Source organism: Lepidochelys olivacea (assembly GCF_965140295.1).
Source record: "Lepidochelys olivacea isolate rLepOli2 genome assembly, chromosome: 9".
In the NCBI taxonomy this organism is placed as follows: domain Eukaryota; kingdom Metazoa; phylum Chordata; order Testudines; family Cheloniidae; genus Lepidochelys; species Lepidochelys olivacea.
The window spans coordinates 60,339,367-60,360,621 of record NC_140419.1 but is presented as its reverse complement, the minus strand read 5'-3'; the positions used below and the strand labels follow the sequence as shown (position 1 = coordinate 60,360,621).

Below are 21,255 nucleotides of genomic sequence, written 5' to 3'. Positions count from 1 at the left end.
TGGGGGGGGGGGGAAGAGGAGGGGAATCAACTCTGCTACAAGGCTTTCCCTCTCGCCTGGGAAGGAAGCATGGGACATAAATGCAAAAAGCTAAGGCAAGGAAAACTGCAGTTTCACACTGCAGAAGACAAAAAACAGGGGGGATCGTGCCTGTCTTGTGCTCATGAGAATTCTGGCGTACATCAAGGAGGAAAAACTAGTAGCAACAATAAAACCCTAAACGTTTTCTCTACTGATTAGAAAGCACCTACTTCTCTTCGGGGAAGGATCCCAGGGAAAGCACGGGAAGGGAAAGACTGGAGTCTTGGAACCTCTGACCAAGCAAAACAGTCAAGGACTCCAATGTATTGTTCTTTTGCTGTGTTTGAACCAGCTCCTCAGTCTTTGGGGTGGGGGTGGGGAAGGGAGGAGAGTGAGATGATAGTCTCTAAACTTCCATCGCTCTATTTTCGCCAAAGCACTTCAAGGAAGAATGCAGGGGATCCTAAATCATCTCCAGCTGGAAGAAAACAGGGCTATATTTTTACACAGCCTCCTCTGAGGAAGGTTTGAAATGGGCTCTGTTCAGATGCCCTGCTTTAAACTGCATCACAAAATGCATTTCTGAGCACAGAACAATAAATGGCTCTGATTTCACAGTGCGTGAACTCAAATTGCTCCCTGCTGCCCTGGGTAAAACTGGCTGCTCCATTTCATTCCTGGCAAACCAAGTAGCAGCTCACCCATCCCCCCAGCCCCAACCCCAACTTTCTCCCGCCCCTCGGCCCAGGTCAGCTGCCTTCAACAAAAGTGCTTAAAAAGAGGCAATTAGTGGAGTTTAGATGGCAGCTGCTCCTCAGATGGCTGAAAAAAAGCATAAGTGATGCTCTGACACGCACCAACACTTTCTACGTTATTAACAGGCGTGGCAGAAGTTTGTGGGCTTTGACCATTTTGACAGATAATATTGATGTTTATTTTCAATCCATTTTTTAGGTTTTTTCACAGTTGTCTAACATTATGGGAAGGGGTCACACACCAGGGGAGCAAGACAATAATGATACAGTGGCAACAGACATTGCAAGTCAGAGAGTTAAAGCTCTATAACCATTAAAACAAAAATTAGCATGATCACATGTCAAAATATACAACTGAAACATCCCTAAATGCTCAAAAGTTCTCAAGTGGCATTTCTCTTACTTTTTGATTATTACTGCTGGACATACTTTTTCCTCAGTTTCTGTGTGTGCCGTGAAACTGATGTGTACCAACATTCACCATTACAAATCTAATCCTTCCAAGTGTAATTATTAAACACCTACTGGATGAGCAATGGCCATCTGCGGTGGAGGTTGTTTGGTAAAACCACTTCCAGACCTCACATCAGCTTCTTTTCCAGGTGAAAATTTTCACTTCCAAAACACCCTAGAATAATGGACTGCAGGCACTAAGGAGAGGAAAAAACAGGTTCACCCAAGTGCTCCCGTCACCTGGTATGATGCAGAGTGGCAAAGGCTAATCAGCAAGCAGGGGCACTGCAGTAGGCTGCAGGAAAGTCTGGTTGTGTATATGTGACACATGCTCCCACTAGTTCTGTTCTGCGTTAAAGAGGAGCGCACTGTACTGCTGGCAAACCAATAAATAATTGGTCATTTTCACTGCTCCCCTGCCGGGAGCCGGGAGCTGAAACTGTTTGAAGGGTACATTCACAGAGCATGGTCTGGATAAAAATTCATATGCCACTCTTCTAGGTCGACTCTGGTGGGAACCACCTAACACAAGGGAGACAGAGCAATTACTGATCCAGGAAACAGTGGGGCTGGTACAGGCCTTGCAATGCACAATGCTCGGAGCTGGCTATCAAAGAGAATAGCTGGAAGGAGCTGGTTATGTGCCAAGCACTCGTGGCACCACCATGTCTCAAAGGGACAGGCAGGATGGGCATTTGGCTGACCTGGGGGGTTTCTTACCCCTGGTGTGTGCATGGCAGGTGTGGGGGACACTTGCCCAGGGCAAGACACACAGACTCCTGTTCCTCCCCTTCTCCCAGGAGGGCAAAGGGAAACTGCCTATGGGTAACTTAGTGCTGGCTGAGCCTGTGGGAGGGAGCAGTCTTCGTTTGCTGGGGAGGCTCCTTCTTAGCCCCATGGCCTCCCCCTGCCTTCCTGTGCCTTCGCCCTGCCCCTCAGCCCAGCAGGGGGACTCTCCACTGAGGAATGGGGCAGCTGTTTCCCACCCTCCCACAAGGTGGCTCCTCCAGCCCCCACCAAGTCTGGACCACTCTGAAAGAGCAGCCACCCGTGTTCCACGGGCAGGCCCAGCCTCTTCTGACCAGGGGTGTGGCGGCTAGGCATGCCTGCGAATAGCCACTCAGAGGGGGGTTCTCAGCAGAAACTCCACCAGTAAAGGGAGGGGTCAGTTATCCAGCCTGCCCTTTGCCTTCAAAATTAGGGGCAAACCAGTCAACAACCCAGCCCCAGTCATTCCAGATTGGCACCAGCTGGTCCCTTGGTCCGTCAAACCCCTGACACACTTGCAAACAGCCTCCCATGCACTACTCGAGGTGCCACATTTCTAGTGGCGGGAGGCTGTTTGTTTACTCCTGTGTCTGCAGCAGCAGCACTGTCAGTGATAAACGCACAGCCATCGGAATGGAGGAAGCTCATTAATTTCTGCTAGAGAGCGGCAGGGGCTTTCACACACAGCTTTTTAATATTAAACCTAAATCATCACATTCGATTACTCTTATTACATCTTAGCAACAAAGTAACTTTAAAATCTATTTAGACTCAAGAGAACACAGTCCTTAGCATTGACATAGCAGAGTGCTTGACGGGCAATGACTCGGTCATCCTTACAAGTTCCTGAGAGGTAGGTAAGGAGGAGTTATTTCAGAGATGGAGAAACTGAGGCATAGAGGAATTAGAGACTTGTCCAGACAGCAAATTGGTGACAAATGGGATTAGAACTCACCTTCCTGGATCCCAGCCCCATGGTCAATCCACTAGACCACAGCACCTTTCATTGCCCCAACGAAACCCTACAATGTGGTCTAAGTAAAATCTGCTCCTCAACATAACATCCCTGACTCTGAAAGAATTAATAGACTAAATCAGTTGTTTTCAACCTTTTTTCATTTGCACACCCCTAAAAATTTTCAAATGAAGGTGCAGACCCCTTTGGAAATCTTAAACATAGTCTGTGGACCCGCAGGGGTCCATGGACCACAGGTTGAAAACCACTGGACTAAGTCATTCCTATGGGAAGATCCTGGTAGCAAAGCCTCAGATTACATTGTGAGTAGTGGGGCACTTTGCCATCAGAGGCAGTGATCCCATGTACATGATTGCATCCATCACTGGAGCGACAAACTTCTCTCTCTCAGTGGCAATTCTGCTCCTGAGGGAAGTCCTGTGTACCAAAAAGGTCCCCAGTCTGAATAATTACTCCCTGCCCCAGGGAGCAACTGTTTGGTAGGAGTGCAAGCTCTCTTAACGTTTATGACCAGCCTCGGATGGAAAGAACCCACCCACCAATCCAAAGCATCAGCACTTCCCTCAACTGAGGGACCTTGGATCCAGCTAAAAGGACCTGCCCTTCCTCCAGCATTGCACCACTGCAGCTCCCTCAGCCACAGCCATGCACTAGCCTCCAGGTGAGCTGATGCCATCTCCCTAAAGACATTGGTGGAAACAATCATACTCCGCTTTGCAGCTTTGTCGTTCCTTCACATGTCGGACTGACTAGCATGTGCTGACCACGCGCAGACCAACCTGCCTGAATTCCTTCAGAGCAGATGCTCCAAACGATACCTACCCTTGGAATAAAACATTGCACCAGACTTCTTTTGTTGTAGTTCCTACAGGCCTGGGGCCAGGCTGGTCTCTCCCTGGTGTAAGTCCGGAGTAATTCTAATGAAATCCATGGGACCGCAACAGAGAGGGCATGCTGGGAGTGCAGCGCCTGCTGTCTGCGGCTAGCAATGGCTACACGCCCTATTGTCAGGCACTCTCAAAGCACTAACTCCCCTACGTTATCTGGGAAGGGAAGAGTGCCTTCCCCTGATGCCACAATCACCGGGGTGTGTGTGTGTGTGTGTGTGACCAGATGTCCGGATTTTATAGGGACAGTCCCAATTTTGGGGTCTTTTTCTTATATAGACTCCTATTACCCTGTCCCTATTTTTCACATTTGCTGTCTGGGCACCCTGGCGGGGCGGGGTGGGGGCGGTAACTCTGGAGATAAAGGAGTCTGTTCTAATTACCATCCCCAGACCTAGACATTGACATGAAAACAGGTGGGGCAGACTCCGCTCTGGCAGCTGGAGAAGAGGGTTTGGTAGCTGGGAGGCACTTTGGAGGTGTCTCACTGGAGGGGGAGTGGTCCGGAAGGTTTGAGAGCTGGGATGGTGCTTGAGGCTTCAGCACAGTGGTGCTCAGGGCAGAGAGGGTTTGACAGGCAGGGGAAAGAGCAGGGGCACTTTGGGAATGTCACAGGTTAATCCTAGGGACAGAAGACCCTTGCACCACATTGACCGGGCCAGTTCCTCCTCCTGCTGCGTCAGGGTCCCACCGTGGGTTTCTGTCTCCAACTCCTACAAGAGCAATTCCCTAAAACAGCTCCAAAGCCCAGAGCAATCGCTAAGATCACAGGGACATGACAAAAAGAAAAGGAGGACTTGTGGCACCTTAGAGACTAACCAATTTATTTGAGCATGAGCTTTCGTGAGCTACAGCTCACTTCATCGGACATGACAGGCTCCTACGCAACCTGCAGGCACCACCAGCAGCCGCTCCCTGTCCATAAGTGGACTGACAGCAGCATGGCTTGGGGACCCAGCTTCCCAGCCCAGCTTCAGACATCTTCAAACATTCAATAATGCAGGCAGCTTGTTGGAACCTGCCTGAGCCAGTCCCCACGTATCATACGATCTATTCCGAACTGCCTGGAATAACACTTGCAAGTGCCTCGAGCAGACTTTCATCTCTGCCCACACCAGCTCACAGAGCTGATAAAATTAAGTAATTGAAAATGTAATGTACCTTACTGCTGCAGTAACCTTTCCGAGGCCTGCCAAAAGTACCCAAGTCTCAGAGTATGGAAAAGCAGCTGTGTCCAAAAACATTTGGAGAAAGGAAACCATTCCCAGCACTAGCTTTTCCCTTTGCCCTAGTGCCGGTTCTCAAACCACAACGCCTGTCTGAGTCATGGCAGAGTGAGGGGAGCAGCCAAGAAGCTTTGCCATGTGCCCCAATACTTTCATCTCCTGAGCGGACTCCGCTGTACTCCTTTGTGACATCCAGGCCTGTGCTGATGGTAGGGATTGGGTTAAATATCTGTTTCACCACCATACTGGCTATTCCTCACTGTTGTTGCTCCTGCTAGCAACTACACTGCATTTCCTTCTGTTTGTTCAGAGAGTTGTGACCTTCTGAAGTTTATTACAAACCACCCTTGACTCAGCATGTGTCACTTGCTGAGGTGGGAGGCTCCAATTAGGTTAGCCCACCGGCTTTATTTTTAAGAAGCCAGTGCTTATAAACAGAATTCAGCAGTCCATACGGAGAGCAGTGTTTACTATCACAAGTAATCTCATTCAGATCAGTGGCAATACAAGAGTTGCAGAAATGAGCCCTAACTAAGTACATTCTCCTCTGACCTGGGGCGAAGGAAGAGGGATTGCAGGCCAAAATGGGTTTGTCTGCCTTTCTAAAAACGTTAGCAAAGGATATGCAAGCAAGAATTATAAAAGGAAAGGTTTCTGCAACTTTCTTTATGGAGTCACTGGTGCAGCTGGTTAGTAAGAATAACACCTGCTGCAGCTACAATGGCTAGGATATTCCCAAGAGAATTGCGTCCTTCTGCTTTACAGCGTCAGTTCCCAAACTACAAGTCGCGATCCTAAGTGGGGACAATCCCAGGTGTGTGGAGGACACCATTTTGTAAAATCACAGTGTGATCTTGCACATAGGGTCCATGCAAGGTCATGCTGTATGAAGGATGCCATTCTGTCCAGGTCATGAGAAACAATGCATCTGAGATTCAGGTCACGCAGCGGAAAAGTTTGGGAACCACTGCTTTTTGTCACAATTACTCACCATCTGAGTTAGTCCCCCACAACAGCTTTTGCACAGGTAGATGCACTGTAGAGATTTTACACCTTCCTTCAAGCACTAGGAGACAAAAAACTGGACTACTTGAACCATTGCTTTGTTCTCATACTGCCATTCTTATGGTAATCTCCTTTGCCCAGCACTTCAATATCTATTAGATCTGGGATAACTGAAAGAACCATTGAAATGGGTCTAAAGCAAACAGAGAAACGACATGGACATTGCATCTGATGAAGTGAGCTGTAGCTCACGAAAGCTTATGCTCAAATAAATTGGTTAGTCTCTAAGGTGCCACAAGTACTCCTTTTCTCTTTATGGACTGGGAAGCTAGTCCAGATGCACCTGGGTGAATCAGTTGGCTCTGCTTTCAAAGTGCTTTTATTCTTCTCTCTTTGATGTTCACTTTGATGTCTGTGACTGATGCAGTGGATAGAACAGCTGATTAGATTAAAATCTGCTTTGTTTACAGTAATTAACTCCCTAAATATAAAACCTATACAATATTAACAAGGCATGAGGTAGCAGCAAGTGTCATAATGCACGGGCTCGGCATGAGGGTCCGAGAGATCAGCTATTCCAAACCACAGCACAAATCACCCTCTGGGGAAACTACAGGAAAGCAGCTGCTGGATAGGGCTACAGTTACAGGAATCAGTGTTTCAGTAAAGTTCAACATAAAAGCAAATATTTTTTGCCATGGAAACACTTGGGTGGGATGACTTTCCATGTTGTTATATAATCCATTGGTACAGACGTTGCCTTCCCAGTATATCTACCCAGGGCCTCTGCTTGTCAAAATTTTGGTGTTACAAGCAGCTTCACATTGGTCTCCATTGATATTTAAGCAGCAATTCTGCTGAAAGGTCATTCCATGCAGCAGCCGATAGTCTCCCACCCACTCAGCACAGGGGTTCAGGTATCAGACATCAGCTATTGCCAGCATTCTTTCTGCTTCATCAAAATCTCATCTAAGGTGCTAATTCAGTAAGAAATTGGTAAACATTTAGCATCTAAGGGGGCAATTTTAAATGTAGATCAAATTCTGCGAGCCTCATTCTGGTGCCAGGGTTCCTCTAACTCTCCAGCATAGGGGCGGGCGAAGTGGGGCCAGTACCCATCTTTAACATCAGGACGTGGCCTGCAGAGCTCCTTTTGGTCAGGTTGGAGCATTACATGCTGGGAGCTTCAGCCTTTGAGCTACAACTCTATGCTGAAGACAAAAGCAGCCACGTACCACAATCCAGAACTCCACACTTGGTGTGTGAGCCACACTTTGCATCACTAAACACAGAGGTGGGTTAGTGAGCAGACTGCAGGGGAGGGAGTCAAAGGAATTTGATCAACAGGAAGACGAGCAGCACCGGGCACAGAAGCAGATTAGAGATCCTTTTACAGATAATCCAACACAGGCCACTGAGGGTGGGGCTCCTAAGAGCAGTGCTGGCCATAAGTAAAGCCCACTCCCAATATGGCTGAGAAGATCCTCAGCATCTCTGCCCCAGAGCTCTCACCAGCCTGGGCAAGGTGGAAAATAACCACGGTTTTCATCCTAGCAGCCACTCCCACAATACACCATCATTACCTATTTTGCTGCCCCAGCCCCCTGCCGATTGTGCCCTGCACTGTCAAGCCAATTGATTTCATGAGACCACATGGGAAAGAGATATTCTGAGATGGTGTCATTAATCAGCGGCTATTTTAACCCAATTAAGGAGCAGTCCCAGGCAAGCACAGTCCTGGAAGGTAACCTCAATACTCCTCTTGGAGGCTTTGCAAAATCAAAGAGAAGCGAATGGTTCCTCCTGGGATAAGTAGGTGCCATAGCAATCCAGAGAGCGCTTGCCAGGGCAGTCAATGATCAGATTTTCATTTACTGCAACAAACATGTTCTGGTTCTGACTTCATAGGTCCACCTTAAATCCCTGATGCAAGGACCCACTGTGGCCTGCCAGAACCCTTCACCTCTGAAGCAACAAGCCTCTTCCTCTGGAGCTCATTATCAGCAAGTTGGTATGAACAAAGGTCTCTCCTTAGTTCCTTCTTTTGTAATCTTTTTTCTCCTAATAGAATAGGCAGATTCTGCTCTACCAAGCATGTCATATGTATCAGTACATGGATACTTCCTGTTCAACAGAGTGCCGGTCTATTAGAGCCAGGACAAAGAAGCTAAATAAAAACTACACTGATGGCAAGTTGTTGATGCTGAGAAACAAAAGCAGCTGTAAAAAGAACAGGAGGACTTGTGGCACCTTAGAGACTAACAAATTTATTTGAGCATAAGCTTTCATGAGCTACAGCTCACTTCATCAGATGCATGCAAAAGAAGGACAAATAAAGAAGGACAAAGACAGCAGAAGAGTCACTGAACGCAACATTGACACTATCTAGATTGCAGAGCAGGTATGAGAGCGGAGCACCAACTCCACTGTAGGTAAGATTGAGCATCGCTATCTGTTTAAAGGGAGACTCTTCTCCATACTCTAAAACCTGCATGCTTATTTGGATTATCTCGAAATTTGTAATGCCTCACTGTGTAGCATGAGCAGTCCAAATCTGCGGTCTTTAGTAGGGTTGCCAACCCTCCCAGATTGGCCAGGAGTCTCCTGGAATCGGCATCAATCTCCCGGCGGCTATTGAAAGCCACCTGGGAGATTTTAATAGGCCTCTAAAAGTCCAGTCAGTGGTACAGCGAGGGCCCAGGGCTAAGGCAGGCTCCCGACCTGCCCCGGCTCCACGCAGCTCCCAGAACTGACCGGCACATCCCGCTGGCTCCTAGGCAAAGGGGCGGCCAGGGCTTCTCTGCGTGCTGATGGGATAACATGATTTTGGCAATTAATTGATCTTTAAATATTCATGGTAAATAGGCCCGATGGGATGTTAGATGGGGTGGGATCTCAGTTACTACAGAGAATTCTTTCATGGATCTCTGGCTGGTGAATCTTGCCCATATGCTCAGGGTTCAGCTGCTCACCATATTTGGGGTCGGGAAGGAATTTTCCTCCAGGGCAGATTGGAAGAGGCCCTGGGGGGTTTTCGCCTTCCTCTGTAGCATGGGGCACGTGTCACTTGCTGGAGGATTCTCTGCACCTTGAAGTCTTTAAACCATGATTTGGGGACTTCAGTAGCTCAGACATAGGTGAGAGGTTTATTGCAGGAGTGGATGGGTGAGATTCTGTGGCCTGCATTGTGCAGGAGTCAGACTAAATGATCATAATGGTCCCTTCTTACCTTAATATCTATGAATCTATGCTGTCCCTGCTCTGTGTGCAGGACTCCGCAGCTCCTGTTGGCCAGGAACCACGGCCAATGGGAGCTGCGGGGCGCGGTGCCTGCAGGCAGGGACAGCATGTCGAGCCACCTGGGTGCCCCTGAGCCTAGGAGCCAGACATGCTGGTTGCTTCTGGAAGGTGCCCGAGGTAAGTGCCGCCCGGCCAGAGCCCACATTCTGCATAACTCCTGCACCCCAACCCCCTGCCCCAGCTCAGAACCCCCTCCTGCACCCAAACTCCCTCCCAGAGCCTGCACCCCCTCCTGCATCCCAACCTCCTGCCCCGGCCCAGAGCCCCCTCTCATACTCCAAACCCCTCGGCCCCATCCCCCAGCACAGAGTCTGCACCCCACTCTTGCACCCCAACCCAGCCCCAGCTGGGTGAAAGTGAGTGAGGGTGGGGGAGAGCGAGCAACAGAGGGAGGGGGAATGGAGTGAGTGGGGGCAGGGCCTCAGAGAAGGGGTAGGGCAAGGGTGTTTGGGTTTGTGTGATTAGATAGTTGGTAACCCTAGTCATTAGAGCAAGGAGTTCCCAAGATACACCCACCTTAAAAACATCATTTTGCAAAATCTTCTCCCTCTTCTCCTAATGGTGGTTTGCCCACACTAAAGCCGTAAGCTCTGGCTCTGATCCTCCCCAAACCAATCTCAGTCTTGCAGGATTTATCTCCACTACTGCATGGCATCCCTTGGGGTTACTGTGAGCACAGCTTAGCTCACTGAGCTGTTGCAGCTAGTGACCAGCGAGGAGTGAACTACCCACTCACATATCCAATCCATGCAACTCCCAAAACGTAGTTACAGCTCAACATGGTACCTTTATGCTCAAAACTGATGGCTGCCGTTTCTATGCGTTTGTTAGGAATTTGCCACACCAGATGAGACCACTGATCCTTACAGTCCGCTAGCCTGTCTCTGACAGTGACTCAGAGACAGAGGCTTCACAAAAAAGTGCAAGAAACCCCGTGTTAGCCGATTTTGGAAGAATCTCCACAAACACATTTCTTCATAATTCCATCTGATTAGGCAGTTAATTTTTGCCCTGAAACATGAAGGTATTCCACATTTAAAAAAAAAAATCCTACCTAACATAGCTGTAGATAATCTCTTTACCCCATAAAAATCTAATCCTCCTAAGCACTTGGCCTCAATGCTGTCCTGTGGTAATGAGTTCCACAGGTTAATTATGCCTTTTGCATATTGAGCAGTAGTTTTATTGACCAGTGTACATTGACATCAAGGTCCCTTGCATAAGTGGTTACAGTTAATTTAGAAACCACCAAGGTGCATGAATAGATCACATTCTCCCTTCCCATAGACATTGTCTTGCATTTGCCAGCGCTTAATTTCACCTCTATTAGTCCCTTCTCCAATTCCTCAGTCTTCTCTAGAACTTACTAGGCAAAATAATCGTGTGTTTTCTGCAAGTTTTGCAGCTCACTAGTCAACTCTGTTTGCAGATAATTAAAGGCAGGGCTGGTAGCAACACCTGTTAAGGTTACCGGACACTTCCAAATTTAAGACCATTTTCAGTTGCTTGTAACTTTTACCATTGGGGGGCAAATTTTCCATGCCTCAAGATGATTTTTTATTATTATTTTTTTTTATTTAAACCAAAACAGTTCAGCTATTTCTAAGAACACGTCTCAGGAAAAATATGTTTTGCTTGTGTTAAAAAAATTGGTGATCTTTTCCCTGAGAAGCTCAAACACCACTATACTCTGAAGCAGGCAGGATACAATCCAGTTCTCCAGGGCAACATTCAATTGCCCTACCCATGAGAATGTCCTTTCTCTTCCTGTAGTCCCTGGGATTGTTTAGTCTGCAGAAGAGAAGAATGAGGGGGGATCTGATAGCTGCTTCCAACTACCTGAACGGGGGTTCCAAAGAAGATGAAGCTAGACTGTTCTCAGTGGTAGCTGATGACAGAACAAGGAGTAATGGTCTCAAGTTACAGTGGGGGAGGTTTAGGTTGGATATTAGGAAAAACTTTTTCACTAGGAGGGTGGTGAAACACTGGAATGTGTTACCTAGGGAGGTGGTGGAATCTCCTTCCTTAGATATTTTTAAGGTCAGGCTTGACAAAGCCCTGGCTGGGATGATTTAGTTGGGGATTGGTCCTGCTTTGAGCAGGGGGTTGGACTAGATGACCTCCTGCGGTCCCTTCCAACCCTGATATCCTATGATTCTATGATTCCCTTGCCTTATTCTCCGAGCACATTCCAGCTTCTGCAACAAATGAAGCGCAGATCCTACAGGTTTCAGAGTAACAGCCGTGTTAGTCTGTATTCGCAAAAAGAAAAGGAGTACTTGTGGCACCTTAGAGACTAACCAATTTATTTGAGCATGAGCTTTCGTGAGCTACAGCTCACTTCATCGGATGCATACCGTGGAAACTGCAGCAGACTTTATATACACACAGAGAACATGAAACAATACCTCCTCCCACCCCACTGTCCTGCTGGTAATAGCTTATCTAAAGTGATCATCAAGTTGGGCCATTTCCAGCACAAATCCAGGTTTTCTCACCCTCCACCCCCCCACACACAAACTCACTCTCCTGCTGGTAATAGCCCATCCAAAGTGACAACTCTCTACACAATGTGCATGATAATCAAGTTGGGCCATTTCCTGCACAAATCCAGGTTCTCTCACCCCCTCACCCCCCTCCAAAAAACACACACACAAACTCACTCTCCTGCTGGTAATAGCTCATCCAAAGTGACCACTCTCCCTACAATGTGCATGATAATCAAGGTGGGCCATTTCCAGCACAAATCCAGGTTTTCTCACCCCCCCACCCCCATACACACACAAACTCACTCTCCTGCTGGTAATAGCTCAACCAAAGTGACCACTCTCCCTACAATGTGCATGGTAATCAAGGTGGGCCATGTCCAGCACAAATCCAGGCTTTCTCACCCCCCCCCTTTTTCCCGGGGACACAAACACACACAAACTCTCTCTCCTGCTGGCAATAGCTCATCCAAACTGACCACCCTCCAAGTTTAAATCCAAGTTTAACCAGAACATCTTAGGGGGGGGGGGGGTAGGAAAAAACAAGGGGAAATAGGCTACCTTGCATAATGACTTAGCCACTCCCAGTCTCTATTTAAGCCTAAATTAATAGTATCCAATTTGCAAATGAATTCCAATTCAGCAGTTTCTCGCTGGAGTCTGGATTTGAAGTTTTTTTTGTTTTAAGATAGCGACCTTCATGTCTGTGATTGCGTGACCAGAGAGATTGAAGTGTTCTCTGTCTGGTTTATGAATGTTATAATTCTTGACATCTGATTTGTGTCCATTTATTCTTTTACGTAGAGACTGTCCAGTTTGACCAATGTAAATGGCAGAGGGGCATTGCTGGCACATGATGGCATAGATCACATTGGTGGATGTGCAGGTGAACGAGCCTCTGATAGTGTGGCTGATTTTATTAGGCCCTGTGATGGTGTCCCCTGAATAGATATGTGGGCACAGTTGGCAACGGGCTTTGTTGCAAGGATAAGTTCCTGGGTTAGTGGTTCTGTTGTGTGGTATGTGGTTGTTGGTGAGTATTTGCTTCAGGTTGCGGGGCTGTCTGTAGGCAAGGACTGGCCTGTCTCCCAAGATTTGTGAGAGTTTTGGGTCATCCTTTAGGATAGGTTGTAGATCCTTATGCAAGGTAGCCTATTTCCCCTTGTTTTTTCCTACACCCCCCCCCCCAGACGTTCTGGTTAAACTTGGATTTAAACTTGGAGAGTGGTCAGTTTGGCTGAGCTATTGCCAGCAGGAGAGTGAGTTTGTGTGTGTGTGTCCCCGGGAAAAAGGGGGGGGGTGAGAAAGCCTGGATTTGTGCTGGACATGGCCCACCTTGATTACCATGCACATTGTAGGGAGAGTGGTCACTTTGGATGAGCTATTACCAGCAGGAGAGTGAGTTTGTGTGTGTGTTTTTTGGAGGGGGGTGAGGGGGTGAGAGAACCTGGATTTGTGCAGGAAATGGCCCAACTTGATTATCATGCACATTGTGTAGAGAGTTGTCACTTTGGATGGGCTATTACCAGCAGGAGAGTGAATTTGTGTGTGGGGGGGTGGAGGGTGAGAAAACCTGGATTTGTGCTGGAAATGGCCCAACTTGATGATCACTTTAGATAAGCTATTACCAGCAGGACAGTGGGGTGGGAGGAGGTATTGTTTCATGTTCTCTGTGTGTATATAAAGTCTGCTGCAGTTTCCACGGTATGCATCCGATGAAGTGAGCTGTAGCTCACGAAAGCTCATGCTCAAATAAATTGGTTAGTCTCTAAGGTGCAACAAGTACTCCTTTTCTTTTTGCAGATCCTACAGAGAACAGTCCCTTTCACTGTCCATCCCTGATGCATCCCCAGAGTAGATCCATCCTGTGCACTGAATGAGGTAGGGGGTAGGTGGAAAAAACAGTATGTGATCATGTAATTAAAGAATGCATCCGCTGAAGTGAGCTGTAGCTCACGAAAGCTTATGCTCAAATAAATTTGTTAGTCTCTAAGGTGCCACAAGTCCTCTTTTTCTTTTTGCGAATACAGACTAACACGGCTGCTACTCTGAAACCTGTAATTAAAGACTGTCACAATGCACACACACAAGAAGGCCAAATTAAATTTGGACAGGCAACCTTAATTCTGGCATTTCCTAACTTTGGCATGCTTGACTTTGCACCTTAGTAATGTTCTTTTCATATTGTGTGAGTTAGTGAGTGAAATAAACAAAATCCACCAGGCTCAGAACGGAAACCTGGAACGTGAAAAATCTTTGGCAATGTTGAAATTTGTGTGTGCGCGCACGCATGTGTATTTGTGCATGCATACATGTGCACACAATCTTGCTCTTGTTTTGACTCTTAGGACTTGTCTACAACTACCGCTTAAGTTGATGTAAGTTATGTCACTCAGAGTACGAAAAAGCCACCCCCCGAGTGACGTAAGTTACATAGATTTAAAGCAGTATCTACAGCACGCTATGTTGGCCGCTTCTGCCTCTCGTTGAGGTGGAGTCATTACGCCTATGGGAGAGCGCTCTCCTGTCAGCATACCTGTGCCGATGTAGCACAGTAATGTAGATTAGCCCTAAATTAATTTCTAATTCATGACAAAAAACTTTAATCCCATGGCTACTTAGTTTCCTTAATACCTCGTGGACTTTGACAAAGGATTTTAAAAGTCCAAATAAATTATCTCAGCCAGTTCTCCACTGTCATTTTGTTGAAATGCTCACAGAATCCTTGTAGACTAGACAGGCCTAGTTTTCCTATACAGAAATGATGTTTGGGTGTCCCTAATCTGCCACATTCCGCTAAGTATTTTCTAACTCTAGTTTTTAATTATTTTCTCAACTAATTTTCTTGGCACTAAAAAAAGCCCTTACTGGTCTGTAAATTCCCCAAATCCCTCTTTCTACCTTTTTTTAAAATTAAAGATAGAGTCAATAAGGTTTTACTCCTGTGGAGCAGCTGACTTTAATAAGAGATTACATGATCTTTTAGCGCTCAGTCACTTCAGTTCTGAATTCCTCCAGAACAGTTGGAGGCAGTCACAGGACCTGATGATCTGCTGCTGTTTAATTTAGCCATTTGTTCCAGAAAGTACCTCACTTTCTGCCATAGCTCATCTTTATCTTCCCCAACATCCTCTTGATAAGTGGAAAGAAATAATTTAGCTTCTCTGCAACATCCTTCTTCCTTAATTTCTTCCTTTACTCTCTGGTTGTCTAGCAGACCCAGCCACTCTCTCACAGCCTTATCTCTTCCGAGACTCTGAAAGGAACTCTTGGTCCTTGGCTGCTGCTAGTGTTATTTTGGGTTGTTTTAATTATGTCTCTAGCTAGCTGTCTTCAGATAGCTCTCTCCTTATGTGCTGTAAAACTAGCTATTGCAGGAAACAATCACTCAAGGTGTCAAGAAACTGCTTCTCTCTAACCTTGTCTACACTATGAAATTACTCCGATTTTACAGAAGTCTGTTTTTGGGAACAGATTGTGTAAAGTCGAGTGCATGCATCCACACTAAGCACATTAATTCGGTGGTGTGCGTCCACAATACCATGGCAAGCGTCGACATTCTGAGCGGTGCACTGTGGGTAGCTATCCCACAGTTCCCACAATCCTCGCTGCCCATTGGAATTCTGGGCTGAGCTCCTAATGCCTGATGGGGCCAAAAATTTGTCACGGGTGGTAATGGGTCAGTCAACCCTCCCTCCATGAAAGCAATGGCAGACAATCCTTTCGCGCCTTTTCCCTGGATTGCCCGAGCAGACACCATAGTACGGCAAGCATGGAGCCTGTTCAGCTCACCACAGCAGTTATGACCATTGTAAACACCTCACACATTATCGTGCAGTTTATGCAGAACCAGAACCTGAAAAACCAGGCCAGGAGGCGATGGCAGCACAGTGATGAGAGTGATGAGGACATGGACACAGATTTCTCTAAAACTGTGGTCCCCGGCAATTTGGAGATCCTGGTATTAATGGGGCAGGCTCATGCATTGGAACACCGATTCTGGGCCCAGGAAACAAGCACAGACTGGTGGGACCACATAGTGTTGCAGGTTTCGGATGATTCCCAATGGCTCCGAAACTTTCACATGCGTAAGGGCACTTACATGGAACTTTGTGACTTGCTTTCCCCTGCCCTGAAGCACAAGAATACCAAGATGAGAGCAGCCCTCACAGTTGAGAAACGAGTGGCAATAGCCCTGTGGAAGCTTGCAATGCCAGACAGCTACCTGTCAGTCGGGAATCAATTTGGAGTGGGCAAATGTACTGCGGGGGTTGCTGTGATGCAAGTAGCCAACACAATCATTGAGCTGCTGCTATCAAAGGTAGTGACTCTGGGAAATGTGCAGGTCATAGTAGATAACTTTGCTGCAATGGGATTTCCTAACTGTGGTGGGGGCTATAGATGGAACGCATATCCCTATCTTGGGACTGGACCACCAGGGCAGCCAGTACATAAACCGCAAGGGGTACTTTTCAATGGTGCTGCAAGCACTGGTGGATCACAAGGGACGTTTTACCAACATCAACGTGGGATGGCTGGGAAAGGTTCATGACGCTCGCGTCTTCAGGAACTCTGGTCTGTTTAAACGGCTGCAGGAAGGGACTTACTTCCCAGACCAGAAAATAACTGTTGGGGATGTTGAAATGCCTATAGTTATCCTTGAGGACCCAGCCTACCCTTAATGCCCTGGCTCATGAAGCCGTACACAGGCACCCTGGACAGTAGTAAGGAGCTGTTCAACTATAGGCTGAACAAGTGCAGAATGGTGGTAGAATGTGCGTTTGGACGTTTAAAGGGTTGCTGGTGCAGTTTACTGACTCGCTCAGACCTCAGCGAAACCAATATTCCCACTGTTATTACTGCTTCTGTGTGCTCCACAATCTCTGTGAGAGTAAGGGGGAGACATTTATGGTGGGGTGGGAGGTTGCGGCAAATCGCCTAGCCGCTGAATACGTGCAGCCAGACACCAGGGTGATTAGAAGAGCACAGCAGGAAGCGCTGCGCATCAGAGAAGCTTTGAAAACCAGTTTCATGACTGCCCAGGGTACCGTGTGACACTTCTGTTTGTTTCTCCTTGATGAAAACCTGCCCCCTTGGTTGACTCCAATTCCCTGTAAGCCACCCACCCTCCCACCTTCAATCACAGCTTGCTTGCAAAGGAAAGAAAGTCACTATCGTTTAAATACCAAGTATTCTTTATTAATTGATTATAAAAATAGGGAGATAACTCACAAGGTAGCCCAGGTGGGGTGTGGGAGGAGGGTAGGAAAAGGCCACTTCAAAACTTATTGAATGACAGCCTTCTGTTGCTTGGGCTGTCCACTAGGGTGGCGTGGTTGGGTGCCCGGAGCCTCCCCCCCGCGTTCTTGGGCGTCTGGGTGAGGAGGCTATGGAACTTGGGGAGAAGGGAGGGTGGGCGGTTACACAGGGGCTGCAGCGGCAGTCTCTTATCCTGCTGCCATTCCTGAACCTCCACCAGACGCCGGAGCATGTCCGTTTGATCCCGCAGTAGCCCCAGCATTGCATCATGCCTCCTCTATCTTCCTGCTGCCACCTCTCATCTCGATCATCCCTCCTGTCCTCATGTTCATTGGCTGCTTTCCTGTACTGTGCTACTGTGTCCCTCCACACATTCTGCTGAGCTCTGTCAGTGCCGGACGACTGCATGAGCTCAGAGAGCATTTCATCGCACGTGCATTTTTTTCACCGCCTTATCTGAGATCGCCTTTGGAACGGAGGAGGGAGGCTTGAAACATTTGCAGCTGCGGGAGGAAAAATAGCGAGTGAAGTATTTAAAAAGATACATTTTACAGAACAATGGCTATACTCTTTCACAGTGAACAACACTATTCACATTACATAGCACATGTGATTTTGGTACACGTTCGCATTTTGCATCTTATATTGAGTGCCTATGGCTCTGGTGTTAGAGATCACACACACAGTGCCGGGCAATAGAATTCGGCTTGCAAGCGGCCATGGTAAGCCATAGACTTTCGGCTTCTGCAACCTTCATAACAGCAGCGCCCTCCTTTCCCATACCAAGCAAAGCCTGTTGAGTTGGCCATTTAGTGCTGTGGTTTTCGTGTTAACGTGCAGCAGAAGAAACCAAACTAACCCCCCGCCATCCAATTCTCTGCGATGATCATTTTACCCCTCCCCCCACCGCATGGCTGGTATCAGGGAAGATCACTCCTAGCCAAACGCAAACAGCTCAGTGCCAATCCCCCTCTCCTACCCACCCACCCCCCCCCCCCCACCGCTTGGCTAACTGCGGGTAGGATTTATTTTCAGCCACAGGCAAACAGCCCAGTAGGAACGGCCACCTCTGAATGTCCCCTTAATTAAATTCCCATATTTCAACCAGGTTACCATGAACGATATCACTCTCCTGAGTATAACACAGAGAGATAAAGAACGGATGTTGCTTGAATGCCAGCAAACACCAGGACCATACGCTGCCGGGCTTTGCAGTGATACCAGATTACTTGCTACTAGTGTAAGCAGAGTCAGGATGAGCTCTACCCTGACATTTTTGGGGGCTCGTCCGGGATCCCTGGGTCAGTACCCCTAGCAAGCACCTGTTGAGTGATCCATGACATTGGGAAACAACTATTTTGTTTTGTTTGTGCTTATATTTTGAGGAAATTACTGTTTGTATAATGGCTAATAATGTCAGGTTTGTTGAGCCCCGGCTCAGCAGCTTCTAGCTCAGAGGCTGCAGCCTCGGCCAATGATTGGACAAAAGCTCTGGGGCAAACATTGGAAAAGGTTGTGCTGTCCCATGCTGCACCAAACTCTTGTCATAAGTTAAGGTTATTTGCTGGGGAGGAGGAGTTTGAGCCCTGATTATAGCATATCACTGAAATGCTGCAAGAGTGGGCCGTACCAGATGCAGAAAAGTGAAGATGTCTCATAGAGAGCCTTGGCGGCCAACCATTAGATGTTATTCGCACCCTAAAGCTCATTGACCCTAGGGTCAGTGTGAGGGACTGCCTAGAGGCCCTTGAACACACCTTTGGGAGTGTAGAGGGCCCTGAAGACAGCTACTGTAAGTTCCTTAATTCCCGACAGCAAAAGGACGAGAAGGCTTTAGCCTACACACAGAGACTGGAGAGACTGCTTCAGAGAGCTGTCATGAGGGGAGCAGTGACTGCTGAGCAGATGGATCAGACCAGACTGGCTCAAATTGTAAGAGGAACTCAGTATCAGAACCCGATTCTACTTCATCTCCAGCTAAGAGAACGACAGGAACGTCCCCCAAGTTACTCCCAGCTGATAAAAGAGGTTAGAGAGGAGGAAGAAAGGCAGGCTGCCAGTGAGTTTTGGGAAGCCCAAACATCGGAGCCAGCCAGCACAACACCACTGCAAACGGCCAGTGTACTGATGGTGAGCATCAAAGACGAACTTGTCCAACAAACGCAGGTCCTGACGGAACGGAGAGCTGAGCTGCAAAGCACCGTTGACCGAGTTAAGACTTCCAGGAATAAGGAGCCTCATACTGTGGCGATTGAGAAGCCTACATTTAGAGCCACCATCCCACCCAGGAGAAGGGGGAAAGGTCAATTCTTCTACTACCGATGTGGTCAGTATGAACACAGTGCTGCCAAGTGCCATAATGAAGAAAACCCCTCCTTGGTGTATGGAAAGCTAAGGATCAGTTGGGAGAGATCCGGTAGCTGCCAGAGGGTCTGGGGATGGGGACCCCCCAGGTTTGCAGGATTTGAAGATTCCCCCAGAAAAGACTGTCCAACTGGGATCCCCACAGGACTGATAGGGCCTCAAGCAGAGGTCACAGTGAGGATTGAAGGGGTGGAGTGTAAAGCAGTGCTTGACACTGGATCTCAAGTGACTATTATATTTCAGTCATTCTACCAACAGATGCTTAGACACCTGCCTATACAGCCACTGATTGGCCTTGACCTGTGTGGCCTCAGCATGGATGAATACCCCTACCAAGGGTATGTCATAGTGCACCTGGAATTCCCAGAGGAGGTTTCTGGGGTAAGAGAAGAGGTAGACACAGCTGCCTTAATATGCCCTGACCCTAAAGGGACCTCTGATGTGTCTGTGCTGATAGGGACCAACTCCAGTCTCTTCAAGGTACTCGCGGATTACTGCAGAAGGCGGGCTGGGGACCACTACCTGAATACCCTGATGATCCATACGCTTTGTGCTGAAGCCCATAGGAAAATTGAGTGTGCTAAAAGGGACACATCGGAGCTACCGATTGGGGCACTGAAGTATGCGGGCACAACCCCCTTAGTAGTACCTGCAAGGACGGAGCAAGAAGTGCTTGTCATGAGTACCTGTCTGAAAGGCTGTAAAGGGACATTAGCAATGATAGAGCAGCCGATGGGAGGAGAGCTCCCTGAAGGAGTGCTGGTCCCCAGCGGAGTCATAACCCTACCTGCTGAAGCCCAGGAAAGGGTGACTATACTGATTGCTAATGAAACGAGTTGTGATGTTGTTGTGAAGCAAGGACAAAAGATAGCAGACCTCTTTGAGCCTGAGTCGATTGTAAAACCCCAGTGTGAAACTCAAGTTCCGACAATAGACCTAGCAAAGTTTGACTTTGGAGATTCACCAGTGTCCGAGGAGTGGAAAGATCACCTGAGGAAGAAACTTTGTGAAAGATCCAAGGTATTCTCGCTGCATGAGTGGGATGTGCAAAAGGAGTAGAGCACAATATCAGACTACATGACTCTCGACCTTTCAGGGAGAGATCTAGGAAGATTGCTCTCTCTGAGATGGAAGATGTACGACATCATCTTCAGGAGCTGGCTGTGAATGGCATCACTACAGAGTCCCGCAGCCCATACGCCTCACCCATTGTGGTGGTCCGTAAAAAGACTGGGAAAATCCGGATGTGTATTGACTACCGCACCCTAAACAGCCGTACTGTGGTTGACCAGTACACTATGCCTCGAGTCCAAGATGCGTTAGACTGTTTGCTGGGAAGCCAGTGGTTCTCTGTGTTGGATCTTCGAAGTGGATACTACCAGATCCCTCTGGGAGAAGAAGATAAGGAGAAGACAGCCTTCATCTGCCCATTAAGGTTTTATCAGTTCGAACGCATGCCCCAAGGGATTTCTGGAGCACCTGCCACCTTTCAACGTCTCATGGAGAAAGTTGTGGGAGACATGAATTTACTGCAAGTGTTAGTTTATTTGGATGACCTGATTGTGTTTGGAAGAACCTTAGAGGAGCATGAAGAAAGAATTCTTAAAGTGCTTGATAGGTTGGAGGATTATGGTCTGAAGCTTTCAATTAACAAATGCCAGTTCTGCAGAACCTCAGTGAAGTATGTGGGTCACATCATGTCCCAAGAGGGTATGAGTACTGATCCTGATAAAATAGAAGCACTCACTACATGGC

The 21,255-nt window shown here is 47.7% G+C and overlaps 1 protein-coding gene across 6 annotated transcripts in view; it reads right to left on the bottom strand.

Annotated features, from left to right (window-relative positions):
* The window catches only part of MID2 (midline 2), a 340,574-nt gene that overhangs the window by 277,252 nt on the left and 42,067 nt on the right, over positions 1-21,255 (bottom strand). The window contains exon 2 of one of the 6 annotated variants that reach the window (XM_084639502.1): positions 1,302-1,426. The exons of 4 other annotated variants lie outside the window; for them this stretch is intronic. The gene's annotated coding sequence lies outside the window, so the exon portion shown is untranslated. Of the gene's footprint in view, positions 1-251; positions 304-1,301; positions 1,427-21,255 lie in introns of those variants that run through there. One more of the 6 variants, XM_084639506.1, reaches the window with a different exon arrangement.